At 39.0% G+C, this 19,529-nt stretch overlaps 1 long non-coding RNA gene across 1 annotated transcript in view; it reads right to left on the bottom strand.

Annotated features, from left to right (window-relative positions):
* Window positions 1-81: 81 nt before the first annotated feature.
* The window catches only part of LOC116689419 (uncharacterized), a 21,846-nt gene continuing 2,398 nt past the window's right edge, over window positions 82-19,529 (bottom strand). Inside the window, exons 2-3 of the long non-coding RNA XR_004331985.1 lie at window positions 932-935; window positions 82-94 (exon numbers count right to left, since the gene is read on the bottom strand). This is a non-coding gene — a long non-coding RNA (uncharacterized LOC116689419). The remainder of the gene's footprint in view (window positions 95-931; window positions 936-19,529) is intronic.

Consider the following 19,529-nt stretch of genomic DNA (forward strand, 5'->3'; position numbering starts at 1 on the left):
CCTGAAATACCATGGCCTTGACTAGATTCCCATGGATATAATTAGATACTGTGGTTCTGAACCCAAGGTGAATCAATGTCTTAAACATCTCCTCCTCTTTCTGGATATGAAGCTTCACCCCCCCCCCCCCCCCCCCCCCCCCCCCCCCCCCCCCCCCCCCCCCCCCCCCGCACTTCATTTGGTCTGAATAAAAAAAAGCACCGCAAAATTGTCCTGCTGTGTTATTGTTGTGCAGCGCTCGGAGGCTCAGTGAATGTGGTTTTGTATTCTTCACTTGTCAGACCGCGACAGAGTTCACCATATGCAGAAGAATTCAAGGTTTACTCCTGAGGGGTTACTACACTCTTAATTAAACTAATGACCGTCCAATAATGACAAAATTGTATGCAGATCTGTTTGTGCCAGTGTCAATAAACTAGTGGGTTTAGTGTTGAACACCCCAGCCAAATGTTATTGTACATTGTACATTGTGGTGTGTTTTATAAGTGAGGTCAATGTCAAAGCTTCATTGCACACAAATGAAAATATCTCCATGCATTCATGCCTCAGCGCTTATGAATACATACACAAGCCAAATGAATCCAAACAGATATATCCCAAGAGGGTGTTTGTGTTCTGTTAATAGCATTCCCTTTAACGTGCACTCTTTGTAGTTGTATACAAGCTGACGTGTTTCACTGTAATATTTCCTAAACACTACAGCAATTGTGTATGATTTGTATTTCCAATGACACTGTTCTGCTGGGGTGCAGCGCTGCTCTGTGTGTGTGTGTGTGTGTGTGTGTGTGTGTGTGTGTGTGTGTGTGTGTGTGAGTAACACAAAAGAAAAAAAGAAAAACATTGTGTATGAATAGCATACTTATTCAACTGCTTGGAGATTTAAACGGGATTACAAGGTTTCTCTCCAGAGATGAATTTGCTCCATTTAAACAAAACTCAGCTCAAATCCAGGAGGTGGGCCTGCACTGAGTTGATCAGCTGTTTAAGGTGCAGTTTATGGAGGCTTAAAACTCTTTAATTGACGCTTTCTCCCAGAGTTGAATAGTCGGTCTCCAGAGTAATCAGTATGCATTAAATCTCATCTCTCTTTGTGAATATTAGCCTTTTTGAGAGAAGGAAGGGAAAACAAAAAGAGATGCAGGTCCCTATTCACAAATATTGTGATTTAAAAAACAAGAGAAAAGGGATTATTCTCATACAAAGGCTTTTCACTACCGCTGTAATTACTTACAGTATGTTTGTCAAATAGCAAGTGATTTCTTAAGTTGTAATTATAACATATACTTTAGTTTCTGTAATGCATTTCTTTTCAACACGGAAGGAAGATTCCTCCACAAATTAAACATTTCAAATAGCCTTGCCAATTTCTCTTTCCCCCTGTATGCACATGAATACTGTATGAGCGTGTTTTACTTGAAGAGCACAGGGAGAATGAATCTGTGATTAATAGAAGAATAATGGAAGTGTAATAGAAATTACATTTTCAACATTCATAATGTGCTTCCCTCTCTTTGTTCAAATACAAATGCTTCAGGCTCCAATTTTCATTTTCACTTTGAATAATGAGATGCTAAATTGAAGTGCATGGCAGGCTAAGAAAGGGGGAACTTTCAAGTTCAGCTGAAATGTATTCTGACCTTGGTTTTTTTGTGTCAAAAAACCATCTGATGCAATCAAAGAGTGATTGTATGTAAGTAAAAAAAATGTAGTATGATCAAAGTTAAATTGCCGTTTGACTTCTGTAAGGCGTGGCATTGCTGTCATTGGTAAGTGATATGCTCAGTACATACTGCTGTTGGCAAGATAAGGAGAATATATGTGTGATCCATCATCTTGTGCACATAATAATCAGGTCTTTTTCTCCTCTTGCTCACTGCTGATGCATGGGGACGATGACTTTGTGCTGTATCTTTAAGGGAGAGAGTATTTCGACCCCTGCCTTTGTATGTGAGCCATCAGATGGAGTATTGCGTGTCACTCATGTCAGATGTGATGGAGATTTTTAAAACTTATGTGGATATTGGATGTAATTAGGGGAATCAATTTGAAGATCTATGATGACACGACGGACACCATCCTCGACATAGACACAAACCTCCTCCCCCTTTAGAGTCCAGTCATATCACATAAGGGCCTTATATTTATTCTACTTCTGGAATTTGAATTCTACTTTTCCACAATACATTTGCATAACGCCCAGCTCCTCTACCCCCTGAGCTCAAAACTGTAGCAAGGTTTCATTTGATCTTTTGTGCGGGCACACACTCCCCCAACTGTAGGTTGTGTAGCTCAGAAAACTGTAGAAAATGTAAATAACTGATCCTTCGGGCTGGATCTGGACTCAGTGAAAACTGAGATTGTGAGATTATGTTTGTTGCTGCTGTGGGGGATTCTACCTGCATACTCCCAAAATATACTAAAAGTGGTAGGAAATGAGCTTTACTACTAGTACAGCACTTTGCAATGAGCTGCTACACATATATGTCAATATTTAAATCTGCAGATGACTTGTATCTCCACACAAAAGTCCACTGTAAGTGCTTTGAAACAGCAGTGGTATTTACTATATATTCCCAGCAGTGATGGCGTTTTACAAACTTAGTTTAGGCAGTGGAATGGTATTATCTGCAGGAGTTAGTATATATACAACACTTAATTTAACAAGCTCCCATGGTTGCACTCTGTAACTTTATTTTGATTCTTTTGTGATACAAATTGCCTCTACCTACATATTCATACTTTATTTATATTTTTCAGATAAACTAAATCAAGCAAAGAAAGAGCTTTAGGCCACAGAACATTGGATTTACTGATCTGGTAATAGGTACCATAAATTCTGACTTACATGCAGCAGTGACAAATGGTACATCAGATATGAAATTTCCTTTGGGACTTTCATCCTTTGCCAGAAATGGTTTCTATATGACACACATATTTATCCTGCTAAGTGAAAAGGTAGGGTGACAGTGGAAAGATAGACATTGTTTATTGCAAACCATATTATTAAAGTTTCGACCATGATGTGGGTAGATATGCCCGTGGAAAGTGTGTGTGTGTGATGGAGATGCTAAAATAACAAATCAGCAGAGTGTATCTGGAGCATAGCAACAAAGCTGTTAAGGGAGCAGAATTGCATATTGAATATTAGAACATAAAGTTTATGTTTCCGGAATATATCTGACGCTCTTACCACACAAACCATGTTAGCTTGATATCAATGTCCTTGACTTCCTAAAGAAAACAAAGCAGTCCTCTTGTAGCTCATATTGAAAATGTGATCAATAGTGCAGTACAAGCCAAGCAGCTGGAGCAGATTCTGTGGCAACACAGACATTATAGTTTAGGTAAGATTATAAAGTGAAGTAAGTAATAAAAGTAGGTTACTGCCAATTCCCCAGTAACTAAACTCCTTAGTTACTGTTGCTACATCTGTCAAGCTTTTTATTGCTACTATGATGGTAGCCGATTTACTGCTCAAATTTTTTATTAAGTACAAAAGCAGGCCTCTCAGTTCTAGTAAATACAATCACAACCATTGATTTTACACCTGAAATGCAACTGGCAAATTCGTTTTGTATCAGCTAGTTGTGTAATTAAGTCAAATAGTCGGTCATGAATCAGTTAAAAACACCATCTATGACAGATTTGTTTTGTAATTTTAAACTCTGCTGGATTTAGATTTCTGCATGATAAATTGAGACAGCTAGCTAGACTATCTGTCAAATCTGAATTTTACGCCTATTTTACAGCGGCTCCGCGCGGAGCTTAGTGACGTCCATGACGGTTGTGATTGGTTTAAAGAATTGCCAATTACACTTTTCTTGAAGGTATCTACATAGATTATGGTTAGGTTAGTGTGAAAACTAGGGTTAGGGTTAGGGTCATGTGTCATGACTGTGTCATGACAGTGTCATGTCACTCTTTAAGTAAAGTGTTACCAAAATGCCAATAAACCACAGTACGTTTTTCTCCCATCCCAAAACGCTATGTGGACTAGCCAGACCCTCTTCCAATCCGCAGCATGTGGATGGTCTACCTCAGGACTAACTGCTGTGTTTGGCAAACATAACGCCATCTTGAGTAACGTTGCTGGGATTGTTAATGTGCAAACTGTAAAAAGAATGTTTTTATTAACCTGTAAACCACAAAGTAGTAAGTTAATGGTGTGATCTTTGGCCTGGGAAGAAACAGTTGCTATTTTAGTTTGTAGTGTTTACCCGGACATGCTAATGATTGCATTTTTGGGAAGGCTAACGTACACATACACTACCATCAGAACGTTTTAAATACAGTCTCACTCTCTAAGATGCTGTGTTTCACTTTTGGGCTGGTGAGTCAGGATCAGCAAGTTGATCTATATCGCTGCATCAGAATTGCATCATTGTGGGAGGGATAAGAGTACATTTAGCATGCCTCCCAACAACCAAAAATATGTTTTTTTCTGAGGGGACAGAAAATTATGTTTGTTTGATGTACTGTGGTTTATTGTCTCCTTACACAAAGACATCAAGGGCCAAACCAACTGACAAAACAATCCATATTCCCCAACTATGACAAACACTTTATCATCTTAGAGTTTCACTGCAGAAGGACAGTTAATGCAACCCAAACTAAAAGTGTTTCTGTCATTTTAGCAATGCATTTAAGTATGTTTCGCTTAAGATGCTCCTGAAGCAACATGGGAAATGTGTTAGCAACAAACTCACTTCACTATTACAGTCTTCCTAATGTTATTCCACTTTTTTATGAGACTGTTAACCCGACAGAGCCTTGGTGGAAAATGTGAAGCCTCCGGGGTGAGATCGCCTTGCATAAGCACATTTTCCATTAGAACAGCACTGAAGGGCAAGTGGAATTTGAAGTCTCCTGTCCATGTACAATACAACTACTTCTGGAAAATATGAAAATATATACAAACTGAATGGTCAGTAAGGTAGCAAAACAATTAGAGGTGTTCAGCATCCATAAACAGGAACACAAACAAGGAAAAAGACATAAAGTTAAGCAAAACAAACCAGATGCTAAATAATTGTATGATCACTGTAGCTATGGTTAATTTTAAAATGAAGACTGTAAAACCCTCTCCATCCCTTCTCTCTCCCTCTTTCCCTCTCCATCCATTCCCTCATGGTTAATTGAACCGAATGGTTTAGTGTGCAATTAATTATGATGTGCTGAGATGATGTATGGACCTGACAGGGCATTGTAGGTAATAATAGGAGAGATTTATTTACTGGCTCTGCATAGGCTCATCTCACCCCTGCAAAATGAATATATTTTCTCTGATTCAAATTATGGAAGAAAATAGGAAGGAAATTGTGTCAGACACATACATATACAGCAGAATACACTCGGAAACACACACACACGCACACACAATCACGGGGAATCAATGTTGTTCTTGTAGGGAAATTGTAAATGTAAAACGGCAGAAATGAATCAAGCTAATGGCATGGCTGACAGTTGTGTTCAATATTATGGTTTCAAACCCCCAAAAGATTGATTACATAACCTCTTCTTTATTTACTTGGTGGAAGAAAATATATTGCCCCACAGTGCTTGTGGGATAAACATAAAGTTAGGAAAGTGAGCCGAGCAGGAACAAGATGCATCAAGGCTGTTATATGTGGTTGCATCGGTGAGCAGAAAGGAATATATTCATACTTAAATCCATGTATTAGCAAAGAATACTGTTTTCAAGCAAAGTGAAACCTTAAAGACTTCTAAATATACTGGACAAGCCTCAAATACCTTCAAAGGATGCAGTTTTACTCACTGAAAACTGTCTTTTATTCAGTGCTACATCTTTTTTCATAAACATTTTTGACATTTCAAATGTTCACAGTGCTTTGCTTTAACTTTGCTCAGTCTCAAATGTCAACAACCAATGTTTACTTTGTGTGGACAGAAATATACCATGATGTTAGAAAAAGTACATGTTTGCTAAAACAGCCAGCCTTGGGTTGATTTATGTCAAGGGACACTAAAAAAAGAAAAGCATGAGAGGGCCAAAAACATTTAAGTCGGTAAGTTCAGCTGTTTCTGCAAAATGCTCTCATGGTTGAATCCCTTTCTGTGCATTGATAGTCAGTGTACATATCTGGCAAAAAGGGAATTGTACGGCAAGACAGGTGTTTCCATTATAACAACTTGCTCAATGCATATTTAAGATGATCTTCCCTTTCTGGACACCAGACAAGGGGTGTAACTTTGACTCGGTCTAACAACAGGTGCATTTCTGCAGAGGCCAACACTTTCCCACACTCACTAATAAACAGTATGCAATCACTTTTTGCCCATCTGCATAGTATGATGATCACCATGCACCTGGACATTTAAATGAGTGCAGATGTTGCTGAAACTTATAAATGAGAGAGTCAGCGTTGACATTTTTGAGTTTTTTTGCATAGAAGCCAAGGTGTATACTAGTTCATACAGCTAAAAGGTTGGGCGTTGAGCAAAGCTCTTATGTTTTGGGTTGATTAATTGTCTCTCACTGAAACACTGACTGCTACTACATTCTGTAACACTGCCTTACTGTTGTTAAACTTGATTCATGTATTTACTTCAAAAATGCCTGTAGAGCGGACGAGCTATTGGGTAAAAGTTGTGCACAACACAAAGCGTCATTGATTGCTTTCTGTTCTGCCATCCAATTCTTTCAGTCTTTCTCACAAGTTCTCACCGGTGTCACCCCATCTCTGTTTAAAAAGCACCTTGCTTCTTGGCATCTGTGTTCCATTAAGCAACATGTCGGCACTATGCCAGCTTTTTTCATTGTTACATAAATGAAACAAATCCCTGCTGTGTAAGATATGATGTGGACATGAAAAAGGATGATATTACTTCTCCATCAGGAGTTGGTCCAAATACCAGGAAGCTTGTAAAAGCTGGTATGATTGGACCATAAGGAGGCTATTCTTAAAGAATGGGGCAATGGGAGGAAATTAAATCTAGATGCCACTGGAGCCTAATAACAATTTCCTTATTTCTCACAATGGAAACTAAGCAGCAGAAGGATTATATAATACTATTGCAACAGTAAACATCCGTTTATGAAAACAGTTTACGGTTTTCCATGGGGATTTGTCTGCAATATAATCCAAACATCATTCGATATGTAAACAGATGTGCCTGGAATTGAAAACGCTTGGCTGACAAGTGTTTTTGATCCACTCCAGTGATTGAGGTCACAAGTAGGGTTTTTCATAATTTTCTCCTTGTATATCAGCTGTATAACCTAACACAATTACATTTCACTGTACATTAGGACTATTGGGTAAACATGTATGTATATGTGTATGATGGGATGTTAATATGTCAGCCTGCATGAAGGTGTCTATGGGTATGCATGCACACATAGACAGCCTTGGGCTTAAGCAAACCTGTATCCACCAGGGGCCCCAAAACTCTCTCTGGTTTCTCTGTTCCTCAGGGCTTTTTTGTAAACATATTTTGAACATTATTTTGAGAAATATCGTATTTTGCTACTGTTTCTATCTTCTCCAGTAATTGTTTATTTATAACATGTATGCTTTAAAACTAAAATTAGTAACTTCCCGAACATTGATGCCTCCCTGCAGTGGTGAAAGGTCTGCTCAGCACATTTAAGTCTACTAATCTCTATTTTTCTTATCAATAAATCCCATGAAATGGCCAAAAACAATACAGTAATAACTAACTAAGTGTTGTTTTTGTAGCCAAAGCCAGATGTAGCGTATTCCTCTGTGCCACAGAGCGCTATTGTTTTTCAAAAACTATTAATTAGCCATGCCATTGGACTGGCTATTCCTTCATTACTATTCACAGTTCATTACCGGGACCACATTTTGAGTCGATCCTGTACACACCACCTTGCTCCCAGAAATACTAACCAAATCCACTGCTGAAAATATTTCCCAACCAATATACGATTAAAAGGTGAGTTTAAACTTTATTGTCACAGACATACTGTACATGTAGCGAAATTCATTCTCTGCATTTAACTCATCCCTCAAGGGAGCAGTGGGCAGCCATTTTCAGCGCCTGGGGACCAACTCCAGGTCTGAGCCAGTGCCCTGAACAAGGCGACTGGTGAACCTGCTTTTTTGACAACATGTTTGAGGTCCTTGAAACCCGAGCACCCGGAGGATACCCACGCAAACATGGGGAGAACATTCAAACGCCACACAGAAAGGCCCGGAACAACCTGGATTCACAACCAGATCCTTCTTGCGGTAAGTGGCCTGAGTGCTAACCATTGGGCCACCATGTTGCTGAATATGTAGCAGTAGTGGAAGAAGAATTTAGATTTTTTCAAAAGTAAAAGTACTAATACTACACTGTAAAACTGTAAGTTTCATCTGGGAAATGTACTTAATGTATTAAAAGTAAAAGTACTCAATGCAGAAAAATACTCATATTTTTTGAAACTGGAAACGATCAAAACTGTTCTGTCAGTCAACTGAAAGTGTTTACTGTAATTGGCCAATCGTTTCTGCTGTACTTGAGTTTTGTGTGCAAAAATCTTAATTTGTAAAGTACCTAGTAATTAGTAACAAAAGCTCTCAGATGAATGTAGAGGAGTAAAAAGTACAATATGTCTCTGTGAGATGAAGTGGAGTTGAAGTAGAAAGAGACATGAAAAAAAAAACTCAAGTAAAGTACAAATACCTCCCATTTGTACTTAGGTACAGTACTTGTACTTGTAAATGGACATTCCACAACTGCTTTTTATTCAAGTTTCAGTAAAGTTTGTTACTACAGTGCCCAGCTTTGTGTATTTATGAAGAAATATTTGTGACCTTTTGTAAAAGTCAAGTAGAAACGCAATGCTGTTGTCTGCCTGTAAATGGGTGTCTTTATGTGAGATTCTTGGTCTGGCCATGCATGTGTGCTTTAACAGACACTTCACACCAGTAGCTGTTTATTCATTTCCATTGTGTAAGTGAGTCAGTGGAAAACCGATTAAATTCTACACAAGACCAGTGAAACTTCAAAGTGTTTGACCCACTCCATCTATTCTAAATGCATAAAACATCAGTCTGTTGACTGACATGAATGCTGCATTGTGAGGAGTAGATTAGGGTGAGGCTCCATGCCATGTCTTTAAGTAAGCCTATTCTGAACTGAGGCAAGCACCAATCATCATGTACAGTGTGCTGGTACACTGTACAGGCTAGTTTATCATTCTTCATTTAAGAAGTGCTTTGAAGAGCCCAGTGGAGTGGAGTGAGAGATACGAGTGAAAACAGATGCCTGTAATAGTGGATGTTTATTCTTTTCGAGTGGGCTTTGAATAACCCAAACCTTTTGTAAAAGTTGTTTTCCCATTCTCGTATGAACCAAAGTCTGAACTTTTGGAAAATGGTTCGACCATTTTTGGTTGAACCATTTATATGTTTATTTTGCAAACTGCATTCCATTCACAAGGTGCACTGTTTCAATTATATACTATGTATATTTCTTTTACATATTTAACATACCCTTTAATCATCTATGATCAATATTTATATTTTCACAAAAGGTCAGTGGTAGAGTGTTTGCTTGCCAATCGAAAGGTTGGTGGTTCGATCCCCGATCCTTGTGAGAAACCAAGAGTTTCCCCAATGGTGACACCTTGTATGGCAGCCTTGGCCCCAGCGTATGAATGTGTTCCTGTACTCTGTAAAAGACTAGAAAAGTGCTACATAAATACAGTCATCAGTCCCTCTCAGCTATATAGATGTTTTGGCATCTTAAGCTCAGTTTTTGAGTTGCATGACCCTCAACTTTACAAATTTGGTTTACTCTCAGTGCTTTTAGGAAGCTTGATTCCAGCTGCAGTTGGAAGCAACTATGTGTTGAACAAAGTGAAGCATTTACAAGCGTTCAAGTTCAATATTTCAAAGCAAAGGAGAGAGGAGAGTAAATATTTGACTTGTATTAGTCTAATGCCTGGAAACATGACTCCAAACGAACGTTAATGTAGCTCCGTGTCAGTTTGATCTGTAAATAGGTAAACGTTTGCTAACGTGTTCGCTCTAGGCAACAATATGTGTTTTCAGCTTATTTTAAAGTGTTCAAAAATAATAATTCCGGTATGTAGTTATCATATCATCATATCATCAAGTCAATTCAACAGCTTCAACTAAAACATATTTTGTTGTGTTAAAAAATGGTTTATAACTACAGAATTAATCCTAACAGCTGCTTTTGGTTCAGAAATGGAAAGATAGCTACAGTTTGTCTCATCAGAAATGACTGAGCTGCCACTTGAAAACAATTCCTTTAAGTGTGATGAAGAGTCTGAGTGAGGCGACACACAGCTTTTAGATCCATTGTGTCAGAAACAAGAAAGAACAGAAATAGTATCATTCAGTTAGAGCTACCATAAATATCAGGTCATTATCCATCCTTAAATGAAGCAGTGAGGGACTCCATTTAATGCCAGCTCTGGCTTGCTTTGTTCAGCTGCTGCTTGCCATTAGGACTCGCAGCAAGCCTATCACCGTTTTAAGGGATTTTGGTCCTGATTCTGAACTCAATTTCCTTGCAGTTTCATGGAAGATTAATGAGCTGGTGCTTTGTGTGGCCTTCTGATATCCCCTCTGCAATGGAACCTAACAACCAATCACAAGCATAAAAGGTGACTCAGACCCAGTCGTCAGGCGGAATTGATACACTCTTTGGCCGGACTTTCCATTTCCCACTGACAGAGATTAGACTAATTGTGAATCAAACCAAATGATTAACTTGAACACATTTTGAAAGGTTCTAAGGCTTTTCAATTAGCATGCAGGATACCACTGAATGGAGAGAGTTTAATGAGATCCAATTGTACTATTTGCCGAAGTAATACCATTAGTTGATGTACGCGTGTTTGTGATGAATGTTTTATTCTTGTTAAATGTGTCCTGCTTATTATTAATCAAACACAAATTCAATACTGACACAGCACTGTGGTTAATGAATCTGCTTATTAAAGGAAGCCCATGCCGTTAACATTCCCAGCATTCGATTTCATTATCTTTTCTCACCCTCGCTCTAATTATCATTGATATTTTTCATCTTCACAAAGTCTGATGACTATCTTATCTTAGAGGCACATAGCCAAGACTTTCATTATGCCTTTTGAGATCAAAAAAGAGACTTAGAATAGTGTTTTTTCTGTCATATGAGACAGAAAGATCAAAAGCAGAGCTGAAGAATACGCTCATCATGATGTTCTATTTGACTTCAATCAATCTCTGTGCTGTGGAATCACACACTGTGACTCAGCCGGGGGGGGGCAGGCTTAATAATACTGGGCTGATCACATATACACAGATCACATGCATATAAATGCATGCTTGAAATTATTCTCACATATGCATAAACATGCACAACAAACACACAAGCATTCAAAAACACACACTGGCCTGAGTTCTGAGGACATCTTTAAATGCATTTCATGGTTCTTTTCCCATCTGTATGGCCAGTGATCTCTCTCTTTAAAAGCCAAAACTAAGCACATGCACCATTTAACTTGCAGTAGAAAAAAATCTGCTACACTGTGTGAATGGCAAATGAAATAACTTTCATCATTTACAGTCTTCACTAGAGGAAAGTCCTCTGAATACATAAGCCGGTATTAATCAAACATTGCTGCCAAAGGCCACACACTGAAGCACAGACTGAGGTACAAATGACATTTAATACAATAAACTGAACAGTGCTGTGTTTTTGGTTGATATATATATATATATATATATATATATATATATATATATATACTGTGAACCTATGAGAAGCACTAAGCAAGCACCAGAATGGCTTTAATGACAGCATAATGACATCTGTGATTGGGACAGTAATTAGGTTGTGAATAGAGAACAGAGACGAATGGAAAGACAACTCTGCAGTATGAACGCACATTCAGGAGATCAAAGAGAAGTAGACGTGCTCAGACTGATTTAGATACAGTTGTCACAGACAGCTGCCGGCATAATCACGCTGCCACATTCGTCAGTTGATGGGCTCTGATGAGCATCCCGAGCTTAGCCAAATCATTATTAGATCCCCATTGTGATAAATGTTATTTATTGCTGTCAAGCTGCATTAATGTTTAATTCAGAGGTGGAAAATGAGCAGGGTAGAGCCGCATGGTTCGGCCCATTCACGGTCAGTTTGTGACAAAAGGGAATGACTGAACACCGGCCAGACGAACTTCATCAAGCAGGAAAATAAAGAGAGTGTGTGTTGGAGGAGGAAGAAGGGGGGGTTAATGGTTCTAATTTGCATGTGTTTTAAAAGGGTAATGAAGTAATATGATGTTTATCTTTTCTGAAGAGTTTAATTTCTGCTGGAAGAGACCCAGAGCACACCGTGACACAATATAATGAACAGCAACATGAATGTGGGCCAGGGTATGTAATGGTAGCAGATGTGCAAGGGTCCAAGGGTGAGAAAGAGAGGGGGGGGTGTAGCTTCTGTTGTTGTGATGGGCAATGGATTGATGTATGCCTGTGCGTTGGGGGGGGGCGTGGTCATGCTCAATGATTTATTCATTAAGTTCAGTAACCAGAAGCCTGTGTTTGTTTGTTGACCCTCACTTGTAAGCTAGAGAGACACTTAAACCTGAGCATCCCATCCTCTCTTCATTCATTCCCTTTCATTATAACACCATAATGTGTGTCAGAGCAGTGGCGTAACATGACATCTCTTGATAAACCGCATTTGATGATGACTGCAACAACAATCCATTTTTCTTTCCTTTCATAGAGTATTCTGGAAGTGGAGGCTGAAGGAGAAATGCTGCACAGAAATTGCCATGCCCAAGAGGTTCTGCTTCCTCAAATAAGATGATGATGTAAAAGGGGTCAGCTGCTAATCTTTATTCCCAGAGTAAAGCGCTCATTCATTATGTAACAGTTTGCATTTGTATTCAGGCCACAGACCCAGGGTGCAGAAAGAGAGACACTCATAAAAAACATCCATTTATTTTTACTTTCCTTCTTTTCTTTGGCTATAATCTAATAACAAGCTAATGCTAATAGTAAAAAAGGCAAAGAGTGAGGAAGTCTTTGTTATATGTTGCTTAACAAAGAAATGCTGTAAACATGAATTATATCAATAACGATAGAATCCCTTTGTTCAGAGGTACCATCAAATATTTGCTTTGATAATGAGTCAGATTCATTTTTTCTTTCTTCTGGTGTGCAGAGGCTCTTCTTTAGTGGTAGAATTAATTTAAAATTGAAATCATTATGGGCTTCTGCTCTTGCTGCTGTGCTGTTTTCTTTCAGAGGCACAAACCCTAAAATTCAGCAGTGTATTTCGAAACAGATGGGCTATCATATTTAGCACTAGGAAAAAAAGAAACCCAAATGAGACTCTGACTGTCTATAAACACAGCCTCATATTTATTTGCTCATGAGGACAAGTTGCATTCGCACTGTCTTGTAAACACAAAACAAAAAATTTGTTATTTACTTATCATATTTCCAAATAGTAGCTTTTTTCAATATAAAATCTACAAACATTACCCATGTAAACAAAGCTTTAACAAATACCTAAAACCCCCATGTATCATCATTCACTTATGTAGAGATAATAAAAAATAAAGAAAAAGGGAATATTTCTTCACTGGGGTGACAATCTCTCAAGAGGGGGTTCCACAATTACGGATTGGTCTTTTAATTGACTGGGCTGGGGAGAATCTCCCAGATAGCTGGTGTCAGTGTCCCTGTAGAGACGCAATGAATGAGTATGAATGATAATCACTTAGACCAGATTGGAATGGCACAGAGCCAACCTGGATGTGCAGTTAAGCATCTCTTTACAGGAGGATAACATCAGCACTGGAAAAAGCTGAAGGGGTCCACAGACAGCCCCCTTTTCTATTTTCATCCTGACTTGATAAAGGTGCCTGACATCATCTAAACAGCGAAGCCCATTTGTAACCAGGTTACCAGCTATCTTTTATCTGTAATTGAGAGCATGCAGCTCAAGTCAGAAGTGTATCAACAATATAAAATGTTGTTAGCCTTCCATCAAGCAGCCTCTGACGGGAATTAATACCCCTCATCAAAGAGAAAAAAAGGGCCTAAGACTGACTGGAATAGGGGTTGTAGTCATAGTGAAAGATTTTATTGTTATTACGGCAAAAGAGAGAGAAAGAGAAAGATAGAGAGGAAACATGTGTTGCCACATGTACGAACACATGCAATAGATTCCTTGCTTGTGCATGGCTGCAATTCATGTGCATACATTAGAACTCAAAACACAATCTTTCCTTCAACCAACTCCTGACTGATCCAAAAACATTCAGCAGCCATACATTACAGAAGAACGTTGCTCCACACGTACTCCTGGATACCGTTTATTGCCCCACCCCCTTTGTTTTCCATGTCATCTCATGTTCCCAGTGCAGCTTGACACAACAGCTCCAAGTTGACCTCGAATAGCAATTTCTAGACATGTACTGTCACGTGAGAGGAGACTCCAAGTAGATCAATGATAGACACACATCTCCCCCCTTGTCAAACCATCCCCCCCCCACACACACACACACACAAACACACACCAACCCTGTCTTTACTGTGATCCAGGGAAGGATTGTGGAACTGGTGAAACATTTTCAAAGAGAGCCGCCAACTCACATCTTCATGGGCAGTCAATCGGTGGTTCTGTGGAAGAGGAGGGAAAGGTGTATTACGTCTATTCTATAATGTTAACAGCGTCACTTACTGTATAAGTCTGAGAGTTTCATGAGCTGGCACCCTTCCAAATTATTATAACATACAATGCAAAGCTTTAAAAATACACACATTTTGCTAAGGTATTAAAAGAATATAAGCTGTAAGATAAACATGGCCACACACACACACACACACACACACATACACACACACACACATTCACAGTAAAGTGAAGCCCTTGAAATCAACGAGTCAAAGCAGGTTGGATTTGATTTAGTTTTAAAATAATGATAGCCCCGTTTATGCCTGCTTTAGATGAATTTTGCAGCTCATATTGACATAGATGTTATGATCTAAGATGAGCTTTTTCACTTTTTTCATGTGCATAAACACAACACATAGTCCCCGTTGGCGCAAGAAAGTAATATTATGAAATATTTTTCCAATTTCATTTGATTTTTTTCATTTGCCACATCAGTGCAATGGCACTGTAAAGCTAAACGAATGGATTAGAATGTACAAAATGTTTACACCAAAGGCGGGCGAGTCTGTGTGCCGCAGGCAGTCAGCAGTTTGGTATAACAAGAATTTCAGTCTTGTCTTGTTTGCCTTGGAGGTGAACAACTCCGGTGCTCTGCTTGTGTGTGCTCTAATTACAGACAAGATTAGAGCGGGCAAATTAAACTGCTACCAGCCCCTGTTTGTAATTGCCACAAGCAAATGTTTGTAATTATGAACAGATTGCTTTACTATCGATAATTAAAACAACAACACAACTTATTTAATGACTATTGGGAGATGGCACTCTGAAATTGACAAAGCAGAATAGAGAAAATGATTTTCACCCTGAATATCTTTTCTTTTCTTTCCTCTGCTACTGCTCTTTTGTTCCCTCACGCCTATTTCCCAATGCTCCCTCACTGTAAATCAAATGTGATTGACTGGATTTGCCCCAGATAAAACAAAGACAGTAAAGTCTAGGTTAATAACATTGCTTTCACAGCCCTTGCTATCTCCCTTTTTGCAGTGATTGCCCATTGTCTATGTTGTAACTGATATACTAAGCAGTTGGTATTATTAGTTGTGCAACCATGATTATAATCCCCCACCTGTTGTCAGCTATGTCACACTGACACACAATATCAAGCTTAAGCAACTGGCCCTGTTGCTCCGCTGGCTAATGAGCTGCTTTATGAGGCCAATGCCAGCAAGCTAAATAGTAACACTCTCAACCCTGCTGCTGCTGCAGCAATACTACTACTAACACTACTACTGTTCCCCCAACTTTTATTGTTACTTTTACTGCTACCACCCCTATTATAAGTTGACATTCTGCTTATACCACTACTACTGTGTCAAGTGCAGTTGCAAGGCTCCAACTTATTATTTTCATTATCAACTAACGAGATTATAGGATTTTTAATTTACTGCTTTTTTTCTTGCATTTCCGTGAAATATTTCATGAAAATGCTACATGAAAGGTTCTAAGAGCCCAATGTGAAGCCTTCAAATAGCTTATTATACAATTACATAAAATACAAAGAAGTAGTTGTGGTGCCCAGATTTATCAGTTGGTAGATTGGGCGCTCATTTTACTCTTCAACGCAGTGGGCTTGGGTTTGATTCCGACTTGCGGCCCTTTGCTGCCGATGTGTAATTTGTATTAACTGTTGATAAACAACAGTTTTGATACCTTCCAATCGGGTTTTCGACCACACCACAACACTGAGACGGCTCATGTTAAAGTCTTTAATGACATCCACTTAAACATAGTGGCAACATTTCAGTCTTAGTTTTACTTGATCTCAGTGCTGCATTTGACATGGTTGACCACGACATATTACTAGACCAAAAACTGGGTTGGCTTTTCTGGCTCAGTACTGCATCCTACTTAAAGAATAGGGTCTACTTTGTATCTATAGGTAATTGTGCATCTGAGCATACAAATATGATGTGCAGAGTTCCCCAGGGCTCATTTCTGGGGCCTCTTCTGTTTAACATCTACACGCTTCCACTGGCTCAGATTATGGAAAACAACTAAATAAGTTACCATAGTTATGCAGGCTACACACAAAATTTACATAACCCTATCACATGGGGACTATAGTCCAATACAAAAACTGACAAAGTGCATTGAACAAATTAATAACTGGATGAGCCAGAAGTTTCTGAAATTAAATGATGAAAAACTGAGGTGGTTGTTTTTGGAAAAAAAGAGGAAAGATTGAATGTCAGTGCTCACTTTCAAACGACAATGTTAAAAACAACAGACAAAGCCAGAAATCTTGGTGTAGTCATGGACTCAGACCTGAATTTCAACAGCCACATGAGGACAATTACAAAGCCAGCCTATTACCACCTTGAGAATATATCAAGGGTTAAAGGACTTATTGTATGTCTCGCCAGGATTTGGAAAAACATGTCCATGCTTTTATCTTAAGTAGACTTTAGTACCATAACGGTGTCTTTACAGGTCTCCCTAAAAAATCTATTAGATAGCTGCAGCTGATCCAGAACACGGTTGTTTGAGTCCTCACTAAGACCAAGAAAGTGGATCACATCACTCAGTTGTAAAATCTTTACACTGGCTTCCAGTGCCTCAAAGAATTGATTTCAAAATACTTGCTAGTTCATAAATCGGTTTAGGGCCGAAATACATTTCTGATCTGCTACTACACTATGACCCACCCAGACCTCTCAGGTCGTCTGGGACAAGTCTGCTTGCCGTCCCCAGAGTCAGAACTAAACAGGTGGAAGCCGCGTTCAGTTTCAACGCTCCACATATCTGGAACCAGAAAACCAGATAACTGCTGGTCCGCTGCTACTCTCAGTTGTTATCAATCAATCAAATCAAGGCTGAAGACCTTTCTTTTTGATGTTGCCTTTCTTTAAATAATTGTTAATTTCCTACACTGAAGTTGTATTGTTTAAACTGTATGACAATCTATATAAGCATGTAAAGAGAGTGAAAAAGTAAAACCGGTGGGACTGTCTTGTTCTGGGGATCTGCAAGGATTACGTGTATAGAGCAACGGCTACATACATTGTACTTAAAATCTCGTATTTTATCTGCTTTCATATTTTTTGATGTTTTTAACTACTCTTCAATGGTTAATTTCTTATACTGCATGATTTTATTCTTGTATTTTACATGTTTTTAATTTCTTAATTATTTTTAACTGCTCTTTAATGTTTTTTGTAAAGCACTTTGAATTGCCATGTTGCTGAACGTGCTGTACAAATAAAGCTGCCTTGCCTTGCCTTGCTGCATGTTATTCCCCCTCTCTCTCCCCTTTCATGTCTTCAGCTGTCCTGTCAATAAAGGCCTAAAAATGCCCCAAAAATGCCCCCAAAATTGCCCCCAAAATTGCCAAAGAATCAACAAAAAAAGTAACAAATCCTTACAATGGACCATTAAGCCCCATCAGCGTTGTTTTCTGTTCTAAAATTAGTAGTTGTTTCTGAAACAATTGGTTCTCTCATGTCACACAGAGGTAGACAAAAGCTAGCTTCTCATTCAAATATGCACTTGGCTACATACGGCTACCTACATGATGCTAAGGGCCCTGTTTTAATGATCTATGCACACGGTGTGAAGTGCATGATGCAGGTGCGTTTAGGGTGTGTCCAAATCCACTTTTGCAAGTTTGACAGCGGGTCTTCATTAATTCATAGGTGTGTTTTGGGTGTAACATGCAATGAACCAATCAAAGTGTCATCTCCCATTCCCTTTAAAAGCCAGGCGCGTTTGTACCTTGCCACATTGCCATTGTGATGGCGGATTTGCACCGTAAAATCTTTATATTTAATCTTTTGCATCTGTATATGCTCGCTTCCCTGTTTGTGTGTAACAAGCATAGTGTGCGTGCTGTGCACAAGCCTAGGCACATTTTACAAATTTGCTGTTAAAATAACAATGAAATGCTGCGCTACTAACTTTAGACCAGGTTTTTGTTGGTCGCATGGCATAATCACTTTCTGCTGCCGCAAGATTGCAATACGCCAAGAATTCACCCGGACAAACCTACCTGCAAAACCAGCATGTCAAAGGGCGCAAAGATGGGCGCAGGTGCATTTGCGACGTGGGCACAGGATGGGAAATTGACAACTGCATCGGTCATAAAACAGCAAAGACACTTGCCTCTGGCCTTGCGCTGCACTGCGCCAGGTGCAACATAGGGCCCTAAAAGACTAAGGATAAAGCGCCTTACTTGAACAATAATTAGATTATAGTTTATTATAGTTTTTTAGTCAGTGTCTTTTTGTCACTTGATTGTTCAATTATTTCAGCACACAACCATGCACCCCCAACCGATACAAATACTGCACTTGCTAAAGCTGCTACCATAATTATAGTTACAGTTAACTCTTGCTTATGAGTCTCATACAAGCTCATAAACCAAAGACCAAATTATAATTTTTGTGTAATTTGCAAGCGTAATTTGAATGCAAACGTAAATCCATAATCAATCCTTTAATCCTGTAAGATCACAAATGCAACAACACACAGCTGACCTTCTGCAATAGTTTTTTGAGGGGGCCACTTATGGCTCGGCTGAACTGTTTCTGTGCTGTGCGTCTGGGACAATGTAAATATGTGATGCCACTGTTTGTCTGTAATGTATAGTGTATATTTACTGCACTTAGGGAATAAAGTGACTGATTCAGAAGGACCCGTCTCCCACCTTAAAGGCCAATCCTCCCATCACATTCCATTACCTCCAGTATTCATTATCCTCATTCCTATTCCTTGGGTGTGTTTGATTTTTATGTTCTAATAAGCCGGTCTTGATACAATAACAGATGGTGTTTTAGTTTGTCATGGACCTGTAGCAAAAGTGCCAGGAGTTGTGATGTGTTTGACTTTATTAGAGATGAGATTTAGCACAT

Source organism: Etheostoma spectabile, chromosome 1 (assembly GCF_008692095.1).
Source record: "Etheostoma spectabile isolate EspeVRDwgs_2016 chromosome 1, UIUC_Espe_1.0, whole genome shotgun sequence".
NCBI classification, from domain to species: domain Eukaryota; kingdom Metazoa; phylum Chordata; class Actinopteri; order Perciformes; family Percidae; genus Etheostoma; species Etheostoma spectabile.